General features: G+C 46.3%; 1 long non-coding RNA gene across 1 annotated transcript; it reads left to right on the top strand.

Moving 5' to 3' along the window:
- The first annotated feature begins 9815 nt into the window (after positions 1 to 9815).
- On the top strand, positions 9816 to 24024 carry LOC129463607 (uncharacterized). Its single transcript, XR_008651238.2, has 4 exons — positions 9816 to 9872; positions 19367 to 19514; positions 20327 to 20480; positions 23773 to 24024. It is a non-coding gene; the product is annotated as an uncharacterized lncRNA (long non-coding RNA).
- Positions 24025 to 24629: the final 605 nt, after the last annotated feature.

The raw sequence follows: 24629 nt of genomic DNA, 5'->3' as shown, positions 1-24629 counted from the left end.
TCTCTAAATTGTGTAAAACCAAGCTACGCCCAACCATCTTGGGCAAATATTCTCAGGACCTCCTGAGGGCTGTGTCACGGGCCATGGTCACTCATATTTGGCTCAGAATAAATTTCTTCCAATATTTTACAGGGTTCAACTCTTCATCAACAACATATTCTGGAAGGCAGTACCTCCTTGCCAAACTGAAAGCCAGCTCGAAAGGAAAGGAAGCCCCAGGAGGAAAGAGACCCCAGTCTATGCACTCCCTGGCTCTCCCTCCTGATGTCCTCCTTCCCCAAAACCTTCCGGGTTCATTCCTGGCTAGGCAGGCAGGTGCAGGCTTGTTAGTGAGTGCATCCTGGGGCTAGATCTGCTTGGGCTTAGATGTGACTCCATTGCTTTAAGCTGGGTGGCTTGGAGAAGAGTATTGAACTCCTCTGAGCCTCACTGTTCTCATTTGGAAAACGGGAATAATAATATTTCACACTGAAAGAATGGAACTCACCTGGAGTTACAGGAAGGAAGTTGCATCCTTGAGTCGAGACTGACTTCTAAGACTTTAAGTATCCTTGAGTTGACAGCCACAGCCACGCTGAGCTCTCGGTGATAAATGAAGCTGTCAGTGAGTTATTGGAATGCCACACTGAGCTTACGTGTCTTTAAGGTTTCCTCAGTGGAACGAAGAAAAGATCAAAATGGGGCCCTCACTGAGGAATTCAAGTATCTCCATACAGCAATGATATGTTTTGAGAAGTTTTCAAAATTGGAACTCAAAGGACAAAGCAATCATTTCAGGTGGATTTGCCCCACAAGAGAATTTATTGAGACAAAAGTATATTAGTTTTAACTTCCCAGGAAGTATGTTTTGAGTAAACAGAGTAGACTAAAGCATCCACTTCCAAAATTTTCTACTTGAATGTTACAAGGAATGAAAAACTGCCATTGACTCAATGCTTCATTGAAATTTGTTCTTGCCAGTGTCAGAGGCATTTGAACCGGAGTGACTCCATCTTGAAAAGGGGCTGGTTGAAATGGGGCTAAGACCTTCTGGGCTGCATTCCAAGGAGGTCAGGCATTCTTAGTCACAGGATAAGACAGGAGGTCAACACAAGATACAGGTCACAAAGACCCTGCTGAGAAAACAGGATGCGATAAAGAAGTCAGCCCCAAACCAACCAAAACCAAGACAACAATGAAAGTAACCTCTAGTCATCCACACTGCTCCTTGTGTGCTAATTATAAAGCATTAGCATGCTAAAAGTGCCATCACTCCCACCAGGACTATCAAGTTTACAGATATCATCGCAATGTCCAGAATTACCCAATATGGTCTGAAAAGGGGAGGAACCCTCAGTTCAGAGAAATCCCTGCCCCTGGAGAACTCATGAAAAATCCACCCCTTGGCTGGGCTCAGTGGCTCACGCCTATAATCCCAGCATTTTGGGAGGCCAAGGTGGGAGGATCACCTGAGGTCAGGAGTTCAAGACCAGCCTGGCCAACATGGTGAAACCCCATCTCTGCTAAAAATACAAAAATTAGCCAGTTATGGTGGCGGGCACCTGCAGTCTCAGCTACTCAAGAGGCTGAGGCAGGAGAATTGCTTGAACCCAGGAGGCAGAGGTTGCAGCGAGGCAAGACTACACCATTGTACCCCAGCCTGGGTGACAAGAACGAGACTCCATCTCAAAAAAAAGAAAAGAAAAGAAAAGAAAAACCCACCCCTAGCTTAGCATAAAATCAAGACGTAACTCTAAGTATACTCAGTTGAGCAGCCCCTGCCACTGCTCTGCCCGTGGAGCAGCCATCATTTATCCCTTTCCTTTATTAATAAACTTGCCTTCACTTTGCTCTGTGAACTCACCCCAAATTCTTTCTTGTGTGGTTGGAGAACCCTCTCTTGGGGTCTGGATTGGGACCCCTTTCTAGTAACACCAGCTCATTAGGTTAAGTGTCTAATTTAATAGATTTACATTCTGGGCACTTGATTTATAAGGAATACACACAGCTCACAAATAACTATTTTTACAGGACTTGGACCATGCCCTATTATTTTAAATCCTCCTGAAGATTTATGATTTTTGTAACTTTTTCTATTGTCCTATTATTAGTCCTGGCTATGATTTTTTTATGGAAAAAGTGTAGTCAGGTGAGCCAACCGCAATTGTAATGCGATTCCTATGGGAAACACATGCCCCTGAATGGTTTGCTTTGTAACACGGATTCACTAACAAGTTGCAGGGGAAGTGAAGCCAGCCTGGTGAAAACAAGGCTAGAGGGCTTCTCCTTTCCAATAGCTCTTTTTTTTCTTCGGAAGTCTGGAAACCAGGGTGGAGTAGAATATGCAGAAAATATTCAAAGAGCCTCGCCCTTTCTTTCCTCTTAAGGCAAGGAAAGCCCAGAGTCCTGGGAAAAAATAAAGACCTTGAAACTTGGAGAGCAGAAATAGAAACAGGAAGCCCAGAGCAGCAAACCTCCTTGCCCAGGTAGGAGAAGGGCCGTGCACACAGCTCTCAGAAGGCCCTGGTAAGGGTGGCCCTTGCCAATGGCTCCCCTGGTCTGCACACTGCTCGGGGGCCTCCCCAACACACCACTATTGCTTTTCTGATGCGAGAGGAAGCAGCTCTCCTGCAAAGGGACTAGGCCTGCAGAGTGATCATTTCAGAGCCCCAGGGGAGCTGGTGGAGCTGCTCTTTCAGCATTCACAGGGGTGGGAGGCTTCTGGCAGAAACAGGGGCTTTGATCTATTATTTACGAAAAGCATCAGAAAAAAATCAGTCATACGAAGGTGCCTGAAAAACAGCTTCTCTTAGGAGCTTCCTCCCTCCTGGAACTGGCTCAAGTGGGACACGTGGTCTGCCGGGAGGCCTCCGACCAGGGCCTTCCCCCTTTCGGGCTTGACGCGGTGTGCACTAGGGCACCTGTGAGCTTGGCACCTAAGAACAATCGCAAGCAAATGCCTCTGATTCTCTGACACAGAGGGTGTCCTCTGAGCAGCTCCAGTCTGGTCTCAGGGTCGGGATTAGAAATTCCTGCCTCAGCCTTTTGCTGTTTCCTCTCAGGGGTTAAGGCTGTCCTGGTGAAGCTGTGTTGGAAAAGAAGGCGGTAAAAGTTTTTATAATTCAGTTTGTGGTGCAGCTTATATTCCTGCATTAAAAATGAATCATGGAAGACCCTTTGCCCTGAAGCGTGCCTCAGCTGCCAAACATCACATTTGCACAGTGGCAAAGAGCATATATACATAGAGGCTTATAAAGTCATACTTTGCTCTTAAAAGAAATTTTCTCTCTCACCAAAGAAAGTACTCAATATGGTTCAGAAAACAGGCTTCAAGTGTTCGAAGGGGCCTCAGAAGGAGGCCTTATTAGAATCCTTTTCTAACAATGAGCCAATCAGACCCTCCACTGTGACTCTCTCTGTGGTAGCAACAAACCACACCCTTCAGGCTGACTGAAGAACTGATTCAGGCATGTTAGGCACATTAACTCATGGACCAAAACACCACCTCACCTGCTGAAACAGGGTTCATTTATCTCAATCTATGGCTCAACATCTATCCATACATACATACATACAGTTGTCTGTCTGTTCATCCATCTGTCCATGCATCTGTCTGTTCATCTATCTGTTCATCTATCTGTCCATATGTCCATCCCTCCCTCTGTTTATTCATCTGTCCATTTGTGCATCCAACCATCTGTCCACCTGTCCATCCATCCATCCATCCATCCATCCATCCACTCATCTGGCCATCTATCTGTCCATCCATCTGTCCATCTGTCTGTTCATCCAAACATCTGTTTGTCTATCCATCCATCCACCCATCCATCCAACCATTGATTCTCTGTCTTGCTCCAATAAAAAACAAGTCTGGCTTCTAATATTATCAGCGTTACTCAGACACTTGGTGATTAATAAAAGAGGATGGAATAGATGATAAAATAGGAAACAAACAAACGAATAAAAAAAGGAAGGGCTAGGCATGGCGGCTCATGCCTGTGATCCCAGAGCTTTGGGATGCTGAGTCAGGAGGATCACTTGAGCCCAGGGGTCTGAGACCAGCCTGGGCAACAGAGTGAGACCCCATCTCTTGAAACAAAAAAAAAAAAAAAAAGAAAAGAAAAGAAAAGAAAAAAAAAAGAAAAGAAATTAGCTAATGTGGTGGTGCACACTTATGGTCCCAACTACTTGGGAGGCTGAGGTGGGAGGATCACTTGAGTCCACTTCGAGGCTGAAGTGAGCTACAATTGTACCTCTGCACTCCAGCCTGGGAGAAAGAGTGAGACCCAATCTCTATTAAAATAAATGGAAGAAGGAATACAGAGAAATGGAAAATGAAAGAGAAATGAACTTACTCTAGTTGGTTTTATTTGAAATATTCCATTATGTTGAATAGCACTAAAAACAGACAAGGACAGATCACATTGTCTAAAAGATGATTCTTCATATTTGAAAATGAATCTAAACTAATGCTTCCCTACAATAATACAGCAAGTAACTATGTGAAGCTAAGGGGAACCAGCGCTAACACTGACCCATGAGGAAGGGCATAAAGAACACCCCTACCCCAGCTAACAAGGCTTCCCAACATGTATATCAGACACATGCTGCTTTTGCTTGCCTGGTAGCTATCAGTTTCCCCATCTTTTCATTAAGTCATTCTGATTTTCTTCAGGGTTGGTTTGGGAAGTTTGGGAGCGGAGGATAAACCTGGCCAATGAATATATTCTATTACCCTGGTCACAGCGCTGGGCTCAGAAATGGTCACGTGACTCGAGTAGATACCACCGGCGTTTGCCCTGGGACTAGTCCTGGAGTGGCCAGGAAAGCGTGGGCTACTTCTGCCGTGTTTGGAGCAGAGGATCTAGAAGGCCAGAGCTCCACAGCTGCTTAAACAACCGTAACCATCACAACTTGGACAAGGCATAGGCAAGCCACAGTGTCCCTCATCTCAGAGCTTCTGACAGAGAGAGAACTGCTCCAGAGATGTGTGCAAATAAAACCCAGTCCTGAAGACATCAGCAGAGCTGTCGGATCCCAATCTATCCAGACTTCAGTTATGGGAACAATAAATTCCACTCTTGGCCAGGCAGAGTGGCTCACACCTATGATCCTGGAGGCTGAGGTGGGAGGAACCTTTCAGTTCAGAAGTTCAAGACCAACCAGGGCAACATAGTGAGATCCCGTCTCTACAAAAAATAAACAGAATTAGCCAGGCGTGTTGGCGCATACCTGTAGCCCCAGCTCTGAAGGCTAAGGTGGGAGGATCGCTAGGGCCTGGGAGGTTGAGACTGCAGTGAGCCGTGATTGCACCACTGGACACCAGCCTGGGTGACAGAGTGAGACCCTGTCAAAAAAAAAAAAAAGAGGATGAAAGAGAAGAAAATACGAAATTCTACTCTTTGCTAAAGTCAGTTTAAGCTGGGAGTCAGCTTCCAGAAAAACGTAGTCCTGGTAGGTGCAGACATCAAAGGGCCTTGTCCCCTTCGGCGACTGTGTTCTCCCCTTCACCCCCAGTGGGGGCAGGAAAGAAGAGGATGGCTTCAGCCACCTGCCCTGCCACATCAACCCCCAGGGGTTACATCCAGAACTGCCATGTGTCTCCAGAGAAGAGGCTGCCAATGGCCCCACCACCGGTGAGGCGTCTGCTCACATCACTCCTGCAAGGGTTTTTTGCCACCCAGGGGTGTGTGTTGAGCATTTTGGTGTCTAAGTGACACTTGATATTTTATAGCTAAGTATAGTTCCATCTGCTTAAGGTAAAAATGCCAGAGGTTAAAAAAATCACACATATAGGTAAACGTGATTTTTGGCCACTGTTACGTTAATGTAACTTTTGGAAGTCATGAACTACTTGACAACCTGGAAGCTCCACAGCTATGGAAATAATTCTTCAAGTGTTCTCTGAAGGCAACGAGCAAGGGTAAGAATAAGCAGCCACAGTCCCCAAAAGCCGTGGAAGTATTTGTTTTATTTTTGGAGGCAGGATCTCATGGATTATATATGCCTTATCTTAGTTATGGTGGTTTAAGCAGCAATAAAGTATAAATTTTAATACATGGTAGAAATGCCATTTTTCACTTTCCTATTATTCCACAATCTCTGAAAAATGTCTTCCTGGAATCTCCTGGAACTTTTGGAAACATAATACCAACATTTTCAGAGCATTTTTCAATGTGCCAGGTATTGTGTCAGCTACTTAGGATTCAAATAAAAATCTCGCTACTCTGTCGACCTTCAGGGCATAATAGCTTAACAGAAGAGGGGAGGAAGAAATGGACAGCGAAGGCATCGCTGCAGAGTGAAGTGATGAAAATCAGAATGCAGGCACGGACCGAGGGCCGCGGGAGCAGGGAGCGGAGCAGGCTCCTCAGACCCCAGAGCGAATCCGCGGGAGGCGCAGGGGCACAGGCAGGCTTCCTGAAAACGGTCGCCATGAAGTGTTGACAGCTGTCAGGGTGAAGGAAATTTGATCCTGAGGAAGCTGGCCCCGGTTTTAGCATTTCAATACTGCTGGGTATCCTGCCAGCGTGATACCCCCTGCACGTGATACCACCTGCGGTGGCAGGTTTCAGCCAGGCCTTTGGTGCTTAAGTGACCCCTCGGTATTTGGTATCCAGGGCAGCAAGCTGGCCTTCGTTCTGACTAGCCACTGCCCACGTGGGACTAGGTGCTAAATACATAGGGGATATCACCCCAATCCTGAACTACTGATTGTTTCATGAAGGAATACCATGATGTTATACACTGCTTTAAAATGTTTAAATCAAACCAAGAAATATATTTTTAGAAAGCAAGTTTCTATACCTTCAAAATCTTCAAGAGGAGGATGATGAGGATAACGGACAAAGCAAAGCTTCTGTTATAGGAATAATTCTTCCGTGGTTCCAGATACTTTTGGAATAGTAGAATGTCAGCATGACCACCATCCTACATTAGAATCTCTAGCTATACATGGTGAAGCACCATCTCTACTAAAAATACAAAATTAGCCAGGCAGGGTGGGGGCGCCTGTAATCCCAGCTACTCGGGAGGCTGAGGCAGGAGAATCGCTTGAACCTGGGAGGCAGAGGCTGCAGTGAGCTGAGACGGCACCACTGCACTCCAGCCTGGGTGACAGAGCAAGACTCTGTCTCAAAAAAGAAAAAAAAAAAAGATGAAGATAAATAAATGCCTGATTTGAGAATATTGGAAGAGCTTTCTCTGCACATGTGAAAACTTGACCAAACATATGCTTCTGTTACAAAAATATCATTGTAGATGTGCTGTGATTTTTAAGATCATACTGTTGAGAAATACGTAACAATATTTCATTTTCATTTGTCATTAATAACTTATTGTCCTTTTTTGTGTAGCATTTAGCACATTTAAGAAATGTCTATTCATAGGTAGTTATAAAGAATACATACTTCATATTTCTACTTTTACAAATGTACATTTTTTATTTCTATCCTGTTTATAAATTTTGCATTTGAAAGGTTTAGGATTTTTTTAAAGAATGCATGGATTCTGAACACTGATTTTGAAATGCCAGTATGAACAGTGGATTGGAGCCTGCTGTGAAGGAAATACTTGCACTCTGAGTTCTCTGCTCTCCCAGGCAGGGCAGTGCCTCCTGGTGCAGAGAGAAGCCCTGGGCCCTGCCTCTGGGCAGGGTTCTCCTCCCAGGCTGTGGGGCTGAGGTGGAACCAACTTCAGCAGACATGAGTTCTGAAGTCGGCTGCAGGCTGAAGTCACATGCAATCTGGACCTTCCACAATTGCCTCCTGAGGGCGCTGGCTGCTGTATAGGTGCATCCCTCCCTGCATACCTGTGACGCTGGCACAGAGGTCCAGGTAGAAAGAGCCGGGCCCAGAGGGTGGTGGTGCCCATGCCCAGAGGGGTGGCCTTTTCCATGCAATGGGCCGTTGCCCCTGCCTTCCCGGCTCAGCCATCTCCCTGGTGAGGGCCTCTCCTTCCCTCCTGGGCGGTCCTCACAGCCTCGGGTCTGTGGAGCAAGGGCTCTGCCCTTCCAGAGCTGTGGCTGAGGCTGTGTCTCCTCAACCTTACTCCACAGGGATAGCCAAAGCACTGTGAAGGCAAAATTGTCATGAACCGGCCCAGCCTCACCATAGAACAATCAAACTATCTGCATTTCAAGAAGAAAATTCCCAGGAGAAAGCCTTCTGCAATAGAGGAGTGGCTGCAGGCATCTCAGGGCACCAGGAATGCAGTGAGATGGCTCCTGCTGTTGGGGCCTGCATTGCTGATGCCGTAAGTCACCTGCAGACGACAGCCCTGGCGTGGGGCTGCTCATGGGTCAAGCCCTCGTGGGATAGGGAGGGAATACACTAAAGCCACCTCTCTCCTTTAACATTTTTGTCAGACAATCAAAATAACCTCCCAGAAAAAAAAAACTGCAAAGTCCTCCCATTTCACTGGTCTCATACATAGAGTCAGCAGTGCAGGAAATAAATCTATCAGAGTCCATTAAATGCCTTTCCCACACTTCTAAATATCATTGATGAGAAAAGACGCATTGATTCAGCCGTGCGTCTCAGCAGGTGGAAGTCCCAGTGCAGAGACAGCAACGGCCAGAGCCAGGGTCACTGGTGAAGGCGGAGACCTGACTTGCCCGAAGCCCATGACCCTTCTTGAAAGACTGACACAGTCGGGACTGGCCCATTCCAAAATGGGCGGAAACACCCACAGCTGTGTAGAGTGTAGGGCTGGACACCAGGAGGTCCCGCAACTCCGCTCCTGCCCAGGACGCAGGAGACAGAAGTGGCTGTGTTCAGATCCCAGGAACTATCACCTTCCTGCTTTCATTCACAGCTTCCTTTCCTAGCAGAACCAAAAATAGCTGTCGATCAACCCTCAATTTAGTGAAAATAAAAGGACAGCAATTCTCCTAAGCAGTGCTGGGTGCATAACGAGACACACAACGAGAGTGGGATGCTCGTGCCTGAGTCCAGCTCTACCGTGGCACAGCTGCCACCTGGGGCGGGTCCTTAACTCACCCATTCAGCATCTCCCTCATCATCCTCCCTCCCCTCCGCCCCCCCCCATCGCCTTCCCCACCATCACCCTCTTTCCCAAACCAGACCCAGTTTCTAAGAAGAGCTCTAACAGCCAGTTCTTCCCCCTCAGTCACTGCTGGGCTCTCTTCTGCTGTGGAAATTTCCAGTAATGGGGAAAAGGGGAGAAAGAATACAAAAATAGCAAAGAAAGGATGGCAGTCCACATAACAAAGAGCCAGTGGGTGAAACAAGAGAAAGAAGACCATATTATTGATGATAAATCCAAATTCCTTGCAGGCCCAGGGTCCCTACCTGCCATGAAGCCACCTGCCACACCTCCCCCTTGGATTTGCAAGGAATTTGGACTTATTTTCAATGCACCGGGAGCCACTTCATTCTGAGTGATTGTGTGAGGGACTCACTTAACACAGTCTGGTTCTGTCAGATTCTGCAGTGCTCTGGGTATCTGTCCCTGCCAAATCTCATGCTGAACTGTCATCTCTCCAACATTGGAGGTGGGGCCTGGTGGGAGGTGTTTGGGTCATGGGGGGCAAATTCCTCATAGTTTGGTGCTGTCCTCCCAGTAGTTAATGAGTTGTCAGGAAACCTGATAGTTTAAAGTGTATGGCACCTCCCCCACTGATATGGTTTGGCTGTTTCCTCACCCAAATCTCATCTTGAATTCCCACCAGTTGTGAGAGAGACCCAGGGAGAGGTAATTGAATCACGGGGCAGGTCTTTTCTGTCCTGTTCTCATGATAGTGAATAAGTCTCATGAGACCTGATGGGTTTATAAAGGGGAGTTTGCCTGCATAAGCTCTCTTGTCTGCCACCAGGTAAGATGTGCCTTTCACTTTCTGCCGTGATTGTGGGGCCTCCCAGCCATGTGGAACCGTAAGTTCATTAAGCCTCCTTCTTGTGTAAATTGTGCAGTCTTGGGTCTGTCTCTATCAGCTGCGTGAAAAGGGACCGATACACCCCCCCTTGCTCCTGCTCTTACCATGCCATCCCTGCTCCTGCTTCCTCTTCCACCTCGAACAAAAGCTCCCCCAGGCTTGCCCAGAAGCCGAGAAGATACCAGCACTGTGCTTCCTGAACAGCCTGTGGAGCTGTGGGCCATTAAACCTCTTTTCTACATAAATCACCCAGTCTCAGGTACCAGTCTGCAGGCTGTTAGGGACCAGGCTGCACAGTAGGAGGTGAGCAGCTGGTGAGCCAGTGAAGCTTCATCTGCATTTACAGTCACTCCCCAACCCTGGCATCACCGCCTGAGCTCAGCCTCCTGTCAGATCGGCAGCAGCATTAGATTCTCATAGCAGGAGAAACCCTACTGTGAACCGCACATGTGAGGGATGTAGGTTGCATGCTCCTTATGAGACTTTAATGCCTGATGATCTGTCACTGTCCTCATCACCCCCAGATAGGACCCTCTAGTTGCCAGGAAACAAGCTCAGGTCTCCCACTGATTTGACATTATGGTGAGTTGTGTAATTATTTCATTATATATCACAGTGTCATAATAGAAATAAAGTACACAATAAATGTAATGTGCTTGAATCAAACTGAAACCACCTTCCGACCCCCACTGTTTATGAAAAAATTTTCTCCTGTGAAACTGGTCCCTGATGCCAAAAAGACTGGCGACTACTGTTCTAGGGAATTTGAATTGCGATGGAGAGGCTGCGGCTGGGGTGCAGTGACCAAGCAGGCTCCGAGTGTGTTTTAAGGAATGTGATGGGGATGGAGAGGTCGTGGCTGGGGTGCAGTGGCTGAGTGGGCTCCTAACATCCTCTAGCACATCTAGGTTGTAGGAATCCCAGAGCACTGTGGGCAGAGCCAGGGAGGAAGGCCCCGCAGTGAATAACAGAAACAGGGGCGCTGTGGCAGGGGGAGGGGCTGGAGTGATGGGGGATGTGGATCTCGGATGGCTTTCCTGTTCCTGCTTCCAGCTCTGCGTGAAGCCCTCATGCTCCTTGACCTTGCCATCTGGGAGACACGGCTACTTGCCCTGCACCGTCCTTGTGCCTCGGTGAAACTGAACATGCTGACCTTAATAACAACTTCAGCCAAGATGTTCAAGTCTGGAGGATGGGGCTGCTTGATACCACGATGAAAAATAGTGAGTCAAACTCTTAGCTGACCCAAGGATGCCGCTGGTCTGTCGGAGGTCATAGGATGGAGACCAGGGATGAGAAAGTCGTCTATGAGCAAGAATACACAGCCTTGCAATGTCAGGAATCACACAGAACTAGGCGAACGCCCCAGGCCCACACAGGTTCAGGGACCACCATGCAAGAGGAGGGTGCCCCTGAGTTGCTGCAATGCACGGTTCACCCTGGCTGGTGATGGCTCTGAGAAAGCCACTGCAGTGTCAACCGATGCCAAGCGCTTATGCCGGAGAGCTCTAGATAGGAGGGTGCTGGCTGCCCCAGGAGGACGGGAGGAGGGAAATGGAACCGCACAGGCTGGGGTGAGCACTCTGTCCCTGAGGGCCAGTGACCGGCTTTGGAGGTTGAGAATTTCACTCACCTTGCACTTGGCGGGCACAGGGCAGGCCCAGCTGAAGGGCAGGCCTCAGGCTTTCATAATCCCCCAGCCCACAGTCTTCCCACAACCTCTCTCCCAAGGGCCCTCAGGCCTGCCTGGCTCTGATGTGCATCCACAGCAGACTTGACTCTTCAGCACCAGGACCAGGGCCAACCAAGCCAACACCCTGCAGCTCCAGGCTCCTGCACCCACAAGGGCAGCCACAGTGGCCTGAAGTCCGCTCAGGCTTCTGTTTGGTTCTGGTCCTCACTGGGCCCAGGCCACTGCTGTGAGCCAGCTGAGGTATGCTGTATCCCTGCAGAAGGAAAGGCGTTGCTCCCCTTGTCCCCTGGGAAGATGCAGTGCCTTGCAGAGTCCCCGCCCTGGGTGATGCAGCATCCAGAGATTGCAGGGCTCAGGCCTTTCTGTGGGAAGCAGCTCAGCCCGCTAAGTCAGAGGCTACAGACGGTGCCACGGTGGGAGGCCACCTTTGCCCACAGCAGCCCTGGAGGCTGAGATGGGCCATGGTAGGAGGTCCTGACACCTTCACCCACAGCAGCCCTGGCTGGGCACCCTGCTCAGGGATGTTAAATAGACTCTGTTTTTCAATCTTGAAAGCCCAGGAAAACTCAGAGTCTAGGGATGTCTGTGTCCGACCAGCCAGGTGGTGTCTTGCTCAGAAAAGTGGGACATTGCTAAAAACAGTACCCAGATGAAAATAAGGAGGGTGACATAAGGCCACGCTGCCAATTTAGGAGCATCCATGGCACAGGGAGCTCCGCAGCTTTACCCTGGGGTTTTAGGACAACTCACCACCTTCCAGGAGGAGGGTTGACATCGCCCTTCCCTCCTATCTCTGCTTCACACCATCTGCCCCACAAGCCTCGCCTCAGTCCTCTGCACGCCCTGTTCTGACTCAGGATCCTACAGCAGACACTGGCCATGTCTGGCAAATCCATGGGACATGAAGATTCTGTCCATGATTAACTGTGCACCTACCAGCAAACACCAACAATGGAGAGAATATCTGGTCATTCCCCACGGAATTGACTGCTTCATGGTGCCTTTACTTTGTGCTCCAGGGAAAAAGCAATTTCTTTACCTCCTGTGTCAACAGTGTCAGATCTGATGATTTGTTTGAGGACTTCGCCTGAATACCTGCCCTTGGCTGCACAGCTGTTGCGGACCCAGAGGAGAGCCTGTGCTGCTGCCCCTGCACAGCCCTGTAGAGCCTTCTCCCCGCGTGCCGCCTCTGCACGGGGAGAAGCCGGCGCACATCCTGCCTGCAAGGGCCTAGGACAGCGCAGCTCACAAGCTGGGAAGAGATGAGTGCTGTTGCTGCTGACGTTTAGGAAGGCGTTCCTAGTGCCCCCAAAGCATTCCTTTCGGTCTCCCCTCAACTTTGACTGCATGGTATCTTATTTTATGTGATACATACATTCTCAAAAGTTAAAAATAAATCTAGTTTTGATATAATAAGAAGGAGTATTATTTTAATGAATCAACAGGTGACCTCATGTCCAATTTTCAGGGTTTACAATTTCAAAATCTCATTGGCAGTTTTTGTAAATTTATTGTCGACATTTACCAATTAGACACTTCCAATGCTACCCAAACTGCTTCCGTGGAGTTCCAAATGCTCTCTTGTGCTTGCTAATTGATTGTTATTGGGAATTCTGATCAGTGTCACCTCCCATTTCCTATCTAGGATCTGGAGAGAAGTGTCTCCACTTTGTGTTCACATGTTCCTGAGGGGCCCACATCCTTTCCTGGCCTGCCTCACCCCAGACTTCCTGTGTAAGCCCCCAGCTTCCTGCTGCATTGATGGGCTTCAGCCGGGCTAGTTTTCCCCATTCCGTGGAGTGGGGGAGGAGAGAGAGAGTCAGAACCTCCCATGAGCAGACTCTCATTGGAGACTGTGGTTGAATAATAGGAAACCTGTGGCAAGCAAGTAGACTCAATCTTCACACTGACTCTATCTTTGAAGTCAATCATACACATCTTTCAAATCAAGATAACTTTGATTCTAGAAAGACTTTTACTTTTATGTGATTTGATAACAGTATTTAGTTTTAAATTTAAAATAACATGAAAGGAAGGTGTGTGAGTTTATGGTTATCACAATGAAGGCGAAGATTGAAAAAGGCCGTGGGCGGTGCTCTGATCAACTGCCTCTGAGAGAGGGGACATTCAAAGGGAAATATAAATTGGAATGTTTTCTGAGTTTGCCATTGAGCCCTGTCTTCCTCATCAACCCTGTACCCCCTGTGCTTAGGTGGCAGGCATTCAACAGAGTAGGAATGAATGAAGAGTGAAGGAACAAAGGCACCTCGGAGAACAGACCAGAAATCTCAGCAAGCTCCGTACAGGGCCCAGGACACAGCAGAGCAGGTAGCTCTAGCAAGTCAGTGATAGGCTGGCTTTGGATTCTAAGACCTTATGTATTTAATCCTATTTCAAGATGTTGAAGAGAAGGGGACGTCATGGTCATACAGACTCGGTGAAGGCTGAGAAATGTGTAGCAGCGTCTCGATGACACGGTCACACGGACTCGGTGAAGGCTGAGAAATGTGTCCCAGTGTCTCGACGTCACGGTCACACGGACTCGGTGAAGGCTGAGAAATGTGTCCCAGTGTCTCGACGTCACGGTCACACGGACTCGGTGAAGGCTGAGAAATGTGTCCCAGTGTCTCGACGTCACGGTCACACGGACTCGGTGAAGGCTGAGAAATGTGTCCCAGTGTCTCGACGTCACGGTCACACGGACTCGGTGAAGGCTGAGAAATGTGTCCCAGTGTCTCGACGTCACGGTCACACGGACTCGGTGAAGGCTGAGAAATGTGTCCCAGTGTCTCGACGTCACGGTCACACGGACTCGGTGAAGGCTGAGAAATGTGTCCCAGTGTCTCGACGTCACGGTCACACGGACTCGGTGAAGGCTGAGAAATGTGTCCCAGTGTCTCGACGTCACGGTCACACGGACTCGGTGAAGGCTGAGAAATGTGTCCCAGTGTCTCGACGTCACGGTCACACGGACTCGGTGAAGGCTGAGAAATGTGTCCCAGTGTCTCGACGTCACGGTCACACGGACTCGGTGAAGGCTGAGAAATGTGTCCCAGTGTCTCGACGTCACGGTCACACGGACTCGGTGAAGGCTGAGAAATGTGTCCCAGTGTCGACGTCACGGTCACACGGACTCGGTGAAGGCTGAGAAATGTGTAGCAGTGTCTCGATGACATGATCACAGAGATTCGGTGAAGGCTGAGAAATGTGTAGCAGTGTCTCGAAGTCACGGTCACACGGACTCGGTGAAGGCTGAGAAACGTGTAGCAGTGTCTCAACGTCCTGATCACAGAGACTCGGCGAAGGCTGAGAAATGCGTAGCAGTGTCTCGATGTGGTGCAGGAATGACAGCGTTTCGGATCAGAGAGGTGTGGGATCCACCACAGTGCAGTTTATAGTCGTGCTTGTCAAATGCTTATTTCTACTTTAGCTGTTTAAAATATGAAACAAAATAATTTTGAATTTTTTCTGTGTGGTATTTTTCCTAAAGAGATTGAATCTTAGATTTAGATTGTGATTACTGAGTAAGGTGGAGAAGGAATTATGGGTGTTGTCTAAAATCTTGTGAGTCTAAGACAGTGAAATAGAATAGTGAATTATTAAACATCAAACAAATAACATTTATTGATGACTTGGTTTGTAAGCACAAATCTAGGAAGTATATGTGGGAGGTATTTTAAAACCCAAGGTGGGAATAAATCCTTAGAGGAAAATGAGCACACGTAGAATGAGGGAGCACAGAGAACATCGGAGCTTCACTCCGTGCTCCTGATCCAAGCACACGGGGAGGCGTGAAGACTCCAGGTGTTGGAAGGGTTTCTCTAAGGGAAATTAATCGAACCCATAGGGGAAGGCAAAGGTACTGTTTCAATAATGACTAGACTAACAAAATATGGTTACATGAAATATTTAACACCCCAAAATAAAACCTAAACTGGTTTCTGAGGCTGTTCTGTTGTGTTGTGCTGTTCAGACCAGACCTGGAACTACTTTCAGGAGAGATGGTTAGGGGTTGTAGCACTTAAAAGGGTGACCCAAGCAGTGGAAGACTGGAGACTAAACATAACTCAAACTAGAGTTATTCTATGATTATTATTAATAATAAAATTATTAACTAGAACAGCTAACATTTATTGAATATTTACAATGGGCCAGGCATTTTGTCATGCATTAATTCATTTTGTCTTCAGAATAGGTTATAAATTTGTGTTTACAGTGATTGATTAATTAATTAACTTTGGCTTGATAACATATACACATGATAGAAAATTCAAAAGCTACAATAGATGTAAAATGAAAAGTGAACCTGCTGATGCCCTAGTGTGCAGGCCCCCATCCCTTCTGGGAAAGCAACTATCAATAATGCTTTACTGCATTTCCTTCCAGATGTATTTTATATATACTATATATTTATATAAATAGGCTCGGCAGATTATTTTTTACTTTATGCTTATCGGTAAATCTTTCATTTCCACATAATGGTATTTAATACACCACATCATTCATTTTAATGGTTGCATAGAATTCCATTCTTTTTTTTTGAGACGGAGTCTGGCTCTGTCGCCCAGGCTGGAGTGCAGTGGCGCGATCTCAGCTCACTGCAAGCTCCGCCTCCCGGGTTCACGCCATTCTCCTGCCTCAGCCTCTCCGAGTAGCTGGGACCACAGGTGCCCGCCACCACGCCTGGCTAATTTTTTGTATTTTTAGTAGAGACGGGGTTTCACCGTGGTCTCGATCTCCTGACCTCGTGATCTGCCCGCCTCGGCCTCCCAAAGTGCTGGGATTACAAGCGTGAGCCACCGCGCCCGGCCGAATTCCATTCTTATAAATGGGCTGTAGTTTACTTAAACATCCCCCTTTTGAGGGACCCTTGGCTTGTTGCCAGTCCTCTGCTCTTAACAAGCAGCACCTCAGGGAATGACACCCTGGTTTCACATGCGTGTGGCTGTCTGTCAGACTCAGCTTCCCAAAGCGAGTCCCGCACCTCTCCTGCAAGCGGCTTTCTTTTGCAGCTTCATTCCCGAGTCAGGCACGTTTCCTCCAGGGACAGCAACCAAAACCACACCTCACTAGGGCCGAGTGCAGAAGTGGAGCTGGGAAGCTGGTTGTCTTCTCCCAGGCCAATTTGTAAAAATGTGAAACAACGCCCTGTTTTCACTAATATTTTTGGAAAATATAACCATTTTTAATGAAAATGTGTTTTATATTGTTGTGCAATGGGATTATTATTATTTTATGATATAATACATCTCTTTTAAGTTCCTCACTTATATTTTTTAATACTGTAAATGTCAGTCTATGTAACCCCTGTAAACAAAAGTCTTTGGGGCCTCAGTAAGATCTGGAGTATAAAGTGGTGCCAAAACCAAAAAGCTTGAGAATTGCTTCTGTGATTTATAATTTTAGAAGTAGAATTGTAGGTACAAGTTATGTGCTTTTGCATTTTGGTAGATATTGTCAAATTTCCCTTCCTGTAAACTCTATCAATTTATATTCCCACCAGGCCTCTAGGCCTGGTCAGTAGCTGTTGTTAAGCTTTTTGATCGTTGCCTACTTGAGAGTTGAAAATACACCTTTATTGAGTTTAATTTTGTATTTTTCTTATTTTGTATCAGCTTGGGTATGCCTCTGTATGGTTGAAGGCCGATGACATTTTCTTTTTACTAAACAATCTGTTCATGTTGTTTGTGTGTTTTCCGCCAGGCGATGTGTGTTTCACTGGTCTGTAGGTGCTCAGTGTGAGCCTTTTGCTGTGTGTGCTGGGCACTGTCCTCTCTTACTGGATCCATGTCTGGACATCCTGTTCTATTCCAATTGTTTGCGACAACTGGGCAGGAAAGAATTTTCCAGCCATTTGAGTGATTGATTGAACTGGCTGCCTTGCTGAGACATACACACGTTCTCAGAGGAGTATTTAACAAAGGATTGGGTATTGAAGCAAAGTTCTGGTTCTGTAAAGAAGGTGGAACTTGAGGCACTCTAAGGTTCTTTGAAATACCTTAATAGTATCTCAAAGTGTGCCCTGCATTGCAAAGCAGGCCACACAGAAGCGGGCCTGAATGCCGCTATTGGTTTAGAAACGATCCTCCTGTGTAGAAAGTGTTCGGTGCATACTTTTAAGAAAGAGTTTCAAGTGACCTACTGAGCAAGGGGCCAGACTGCAAATGGCTATGAGGTCTTTTTCTGAAAAATCAGAAGTAGAATGTTGCATCTGGAATAAACCTGAGAGTCTTATGTTACACACAAGAAAGCTGCAGCCAGAAAAGTGAAGGAGCTTGCAAGAGGCCACACCGCATAAGACTGGAGGCAGAGTCTTGATCTCATTCTCACTACCATTCCATGCCCAAAAAGCATGTTGATTAATGACTTTAAAAATACTCTGAAACATTCATCCAGCATGGCTTGCTTCTGCTCTGTCATTTAAATGGTTATCATTTCTTATTTCATTCAGAAATTGCTTTAAGTGTTACTGCCTCTCACTGAAGACAACTGTATACTTGCCTTTCACAAAGACTGGATGATGTCTGCATTTCCTAATAGAGGTCTGGCCTTTGTTGATGCTTTCACAGAAGACAACAGCTAGCAAGCAGTTGACAAATGATCTCACCGTTGTTCAGTCCATGTCACTCATCAAACACTAGTTGTACTTTTTTCCCCTTCTTCCTCACATTTTAACATCTCTAGTATAAGGATAGGTCTGGTAATCTATTGCATTTGTGGTTGATCTGAAATTGTGATTGAGTTTTGCCCTCATGTGTGAGAATGTTTGTAACAGTGAAATTCAGAATAAGCTCAATGCACAGCCCAGTGACTTGTCATCTAGACTTGTCACCTAGTGCCATGGTTGGACATCCCAGTCTTTGACTTTCAATTACCCAGTAACTCAGACCATTTGAGGATAAGATGATTTTGGTTGCTTTCTGGAAAGAACCCTTTCTTGCACCTTCTGTTAAGCTTACAGAGGACCAGCATCCAAATATACAGAATGGGTGTTGGCAGCTTGAAAAAGTCCAGGGGCAACAGTGGAGCCCACTGGCTCTTGGTGGCTCAGAGGCTGATAACTGCGTGAAAAGGTTTGAGTGAGGCCAAGTGAGCCAGGACATGACTTGGGAGCAGTAGACGCTGCATCCAAAAAAGTTTAAAAAGCGTCTTAGCTCTTCATGCTGCTTATGTTTTCCTTTTCATTTTTATGCACAAGAGATAGAAGGTACGTATCCATGACTAAATAGAAGAACCATGTATTTATTTATTTATTTTTGAGACATAGTCTTGCTCTGCTGTCCAGACTGGAGTGCAGTGGCAAAATCCTGGTTCACTCCAGCCTCAACCTCCTGGACTCCAGTGATCCTCGCCACTCAGCCTCCCAAGTAGTTGGTACTACAGGCATGCACCACCATGCCTATCTAATTATTTTATTTTTCATTTTCTGTAGACACGGGGTTTCACCATGTTGCCCAGGCTGATCTCAAACTCCTAGGCTCAAGTCATCCTCCTGCTTCAGCCTCCCAAAGGGATTATAGGCATGAACCATGGCACCCAGACAAGAACTCTATTAATACATACACAATTCTCAGTGATAAGAATTCACTATGCAACGGTTTAGTTGGCAAAATTTTTTTTCCTTGTGGCACAAAAAGCAGTGGTGAGTTATATAACTGGTGAAGGTTTAGATCTGACAGAGTATGGCCCATTGTGAATAAGCCCATATTTGCTCACAACTATTCCTTGTTCGCTGGTTACTCACTTGTTAGCTTGATACCTTGTTTATTTATGTACATTTTTATCTGGCAAACACTTAGTGAGCACCTGTTTATGCACTGCAGTCGCGAATGAGACAGAATCATGTGAGGAGTGCACAGTCTGCCTTATGGCCCATGCTCAGCACATATCCTGATGAGGAATTGGTCCCCGGCTGTCATTGTCTCCGTGCACTTGAGTTGGACAATGGTATTTACCTGCAACTCTTTCTGCTTTGTAGAACGGCTGGTACATGGGACATATCGTGATACATGGGTTGAACTGTGCTCCTCAAAAGACCTGTTGAAGTCCTAAACCCGGGTATCTGTGCATGTCCTCTCACTTGGGAATAAGTTCTTTGCAGATGTAGTTAGATTCAGATGAGGTCACTAGGGAGGGCCCTAATCCCCTGCGACTGGTGTTTTTATCTGGAGAGGAAAACGCCGCATGAGGACAGGCCACTCACAGGGGGACACTGTATAATAACACAGTCAGGGTCTGGTGCAATCCCACAGGGAGACACCGTATGACAGAGTCAGGGTGACACAGTCAGGGTCTGGCGCTACCCCGCAGAGGGACACGGTATAATGACAGGCTCAGTGACTGGCGCAATCAGCTGCAAGCTCAGAACCACCAAGGAGTGATGGCCACCACCAGAAGCTGGGAGGGACAGAAAGGATTCTCTGCCTCTTAGAGGGAGCACGGCTCTGCTAAAACCTGGGTTCCAGCTTCTGGCCTCCACACAGTGAGAGAAGAAATCTCTCCTGGTTTAAGCCTCCCTCCTGTCCTTTGTTACAGCCACCCTCGGAAGCAAGTAGGCTTAGCTTTAGAACTAGACTTGGGTAGCAAGATTGAGACCCTTCTCAGTAAAGTAATCAAAATACACTGACTTTTCTGGTGACACTTGGAGCCTTTTTTGGTGGTGGGTGGAACCAGGAAATATGAGCTGAAGTTTACTCAGAGGAGACACTGAGGGCCTTTCCTTCCTGTGCATTGCATTTATTCAGAAAATGTTTCTCCAGCTCCGTCCCAAGGTTCTTTCATTTCTGACTATGCCACTCTCAGCCCATCAAACCTCAAATCTAACCTAATCCTGGTGGCCCTCCCACCTTCCCAGCACACAGGAGCAAGCAGAGAAAATGGGCAGTCAAGTCAAAAGGAAAGGACGGCCTACAGGTGCCCTGGATTTCTTTCTTCTGCTGGAGCTACATGTAAATATTTATCTATAAATACCCAGGAGGCAGTCAGTATTTCTAAGAGGGTTTGTAATGTAAATGTGGAAAATCACTTTCTGCCCCAGTGGGAACTCTGCTCTTCCTCACTTCCAATCACTCACTCATTCATCCATTCCCTCATTTCACAAACACTTCTGTGCAGCAAGCATTGTATTTATTTTTGCTTACAATGTCAAAATTAGTAAATGATATTTGAGTTGAAATGTTTAAAAATAACAAATAAGAGTTTTTTGATCAGAAGAGAAAAGCTCTCTCGTGCCAACAAGTTCAGAATATTTGGTGAGTGGACGCTGGCTGGGCTGGGCTAGGTCAAGTTAATCTACTCTTTATCCATCAGCTCTGCACGGACCCCTTTAAGTGACTGGCAAAGAAAAAAGCTGGGCGGGGCACGGTGGCTCACGCCTGTAATCCCAGCACTTTGGGAGGCCGAGGCGGGCGGATTACGAGGTCAGGAGATCGAGACCATGGTGAAACCCCGTCTCTACTAAAAATACAAAAAAAATTAGCTGGGCGTGGTGGCGGGTGTCTGTAGTCCCAGCTAGTCGGGAGGCTGAGGCAGGAGAATGGCATGAACCTGGGAGGCGGAGCTTGCAGTGAGCGGAGATGGCTCCACTGCACTCCAGCCTGGGCGACAGAGCGAGACTCCGTCTCAAAAAAAAAGAAAAGAAAAAAGCTAGAGCTCAGGAGGAGGCGCTGGGAGGCAGAAGTTAGGTGACGGGTGATTGACATCTAGGGGGACAGGAGAGCATCCTCCCTCTTTGTTGGATGTAGACAGGGCTAGTTTCTTCCTCTGGTTGGTGTTGCCAGGTAAGATAGAGGACACTCAGTCATATGTGAATTCCAGGCAATATGATACTGTTTTAATATAAGCACATACCAAATATTGCATAGAATATGTTTATACTGAAAATGTATTTGTTGTTTTTCTGAAATTCAAATTTAACTGAGTGTCCTCTACTTTTATTCTGCTGACTCTGGCAACTCTACCTCTGGTTTCATCTTTATTTTATGAGTGGGAAATTCAGTCATGGATGAACTCTAGAAAGGCAGACACAAATCAGGGGGTTGAGTTTTCATTTGAGATGATTTGCTGTAGAGTTTAGGGTTGTATTCAATGTCTGTGAGCCTTGATTTTTCAATAAGCAAACAATGAAAGAAAAAACACCTGCCTCTAGTGAACTTCCAGATCCACCATGAAGATGAATAGAAGCAAACTCTGCAGTTGTCCTCTGAGTTCTTGAGGAAGCCGCATTTCCTAACCCAGCATTTGTTCTAGTCGGTCTCAGAAGCCCGTGCTCCTGGAGCCCTGGCTTTGTTCCTACAGCCACTAATCACCATGGAGTCGCCATCCTTCCTGGCAGGTGTCAGAGCCTCCGGAGAGAAGCCAGCTCTATCCTGATCTTCCACCCTGAGGCCCAGGGCTCAGCCTCGGTTTCTGTCTCCCTGTCCCTCTGGGTCTAGAACTGCCCTCTCTTCTTCACACCACCATGTGTTTAACACATTTGAGGGAGTTCTTGAACAAGTTTTGGGAAGATACTGCGGGGTGTGTTAATGGCACTTTGAGCTTGCCCGGCTGTGCATTAGGAAATGTGCCTGGTCATTCCCTGGCCTCCAAATCCGGCGCCCTGTCTTTGCTCTAATGTTTTCATTTTTGAGCTTGGAGTGAGAATTGGATAAAAGTGACTATCTTGATGGATGGGCATTTGGGTTCCTTGTTATTACTGATTTCCTCAAAAAAAAAATAAGGAAGAATATGTGATTTGTGCTATTTGGTGGTCTGATGTTTGTTGTTCAGCTTCTTCCTTCTTTCTGTCTATTCTCTTCTCAGTGCCTTACTTTAATCAGAAGTGGCAAGCATGGGTAGTTCCTGGTTCCCACAGCTCAGGGAATGCATTTCATTTTCTTTGGAGATGGATTTGTCTTTGAAAACAAGTGTGTCTCCCAAGCTTGCGTCTTCATGATCATAGCCAAACTCAGCAGGGAAATCCCAAACAAATAACAATCCGTGAGGGCCATGCGTCCTCCTCTTTAAAGAAAGAAGTGGGGTTAAGATTTAAAAAGAAAACACCTGGGGCTTTTGTGATTCTTTTTTCCTACAGGAGCTGAGCCACCATTTCTTTGATTGGCTATTTCTTGATGACATTCATAGAATATACTAGCACAGGGACGTATTTTCCCCAATTATTTTTAAAGGGAGATCGGGGCCGGGCGCAGTGGCTCGTGCCTGTAATCCCTGCACTTTGGGAGGCCGAGGAAGGTGGGTTGCTTGAGGTCAGGAGTTTGAGACCAGCCTGGCCAACATGGCAAAATCCCATCTCTACTAAAAATAAAAATAAAAATAAAATTAGCTGGGTGCGGGGGTGGTGCATGCCTGTAATCCCAGCTACTCGAGAGGCTGAGGCATGAGAATCACTTGATCATGAGAGGCAGTGGTTGCAGTGAGCTGAGATCGTGCCACTGCACTCCAGCCTGGGTGACAGCATGAGACTCTGTCTCAAAAATAAATAAACAAATAAATAGGAGATCAGATTATGTGTGAACTTTGAATTGCAAAGTACCAGAAAGCCTTGGAGACTATCAGTGGCTACATCATTCAAATAGCTTCTCCCGGGACTGACATTGAATAAGTCAACTCTGAAGTAATAATCAGCATTATTAGGACACTTTTTTAAATCGATTACCCTTTTATACAGGATGAATTTAAATGGACTCATTTTACCCCACCAATATAATTTTTTTCAGGAACGTAGGACCTCTGATTATAATAATTACTTGACTTCTATTTCCCCAGCCCTACATATAGGACCAAAGTTGTTATTTAACCATTTTCATCAGCAGCAGCAATCTTTATCTTATATGTTCTAATAGTGGTTGATGTGTTGTTTTCATCATTCTGAACACATCAACCCGGAATGCAGTAAGTCAGCACAGAATAGAAGACTCTTTCCCATGCTATTTTCCCCCATGCTGCATGTACACATCCCCTAACTTTTTTTGTAAATTGAATAATGTTTTGAATGTCATAAGGTAACTCCCAGTGGGAACCCATAAAGGATTCTTTTGAAGGGAAAGATATTGTTTTCTGTGGATTTAATGTTCAATCCCTCATTCATCTGCCACAGACTCTTCAATGTCCACTGCTTGTATTTTTTTTAAAAAATGGAAGCATAACTATGTTGGGCTTTTTCTCCTTCTCATCAAATGCTACCACTGAGCAACTAAAAGTTTTACAGGTGCTGTTCTGTGAGTACAGTGTCCGAACCAGAAAGTCAAGATGCCTCTTTGAGGATCGGTCTGAAATACGTGAAATCCAGGAGAAGTGGAATAGAAAACGCCGTGAAGGTAACGCGGAGAGCACCAGGGAGCAGCTGCTATTTCAACGCAGTGGGGACTTCACACCTGGGCCTGAAGGAGCCTCACTGTTTCACTGAATTTATGTTCATATATTTATGATAATAAATATGTTCATACACTTTTGTTCAAAATATGTTTGTAATATGGTCATCTATTTATGTTCATATTTTGTGGTTGCTGGAACAGAATCTAATGTTCTTATTACCAAATAGTAGGCGAACTCAGTACTTTGGCAGAGACACTTCCCCAATCTGTCTTTTAATTCCTGTTCTCAGCAAGGCTTCTCCTGCAGTAACTCCTTGTCCTTCATCTTGACTTCTTGGCCCCTGGTATCCATCTCCCCGACAGAGGGAGAGGAGGCATGTGTTTGCTGAGTGATTCATTAGACTTCAGCTCATGAAGGATTGATAGTCTGTCTTGACACGAGAATGGGATCTGCACAGGTTTTAAGATGTTAGAAAAGTGACTTGCACCCTCACAGTATTGCCTCTGGAAGGTCAGACCCATTATCCTTGTCTTTTAGATAAATAATCGAGGTACAACTGAGCCAAGCAACATGCTCTATAAATCAGGTCGCTTCTAATCAATAGTCTAGTTCGTGCAGAATCCAAACCATCAGAAAGAAAGAACAGTGGAAGTTCTTGTGGAAGTACAATTTACTAAAGATTCAAACCTGAGATTTAAAAAAAAATGTATTACATGAATTACCATGAAAATCAAAGTCATAAAAATTTCA

The sequence above is a fragment of the Symphalangus syndactylus genome, chromosome 2 (genome assembly GCF_028878055.3).
Source record: "Symphalangus syndactylus isolate Jambi chromosome 2, NHGRI_mSymSyn1-v2.1_pri, whole genome shotgun sequence".
NCBI lineage: Eukaryota > Metazoa > Chordata > Mammalia > Primates > Hylobatidae > Symphalangus > Symphalangus syndactylus.
This window is presented reverse-complemented; position numbering and strand designations above follow the sequence as displayed.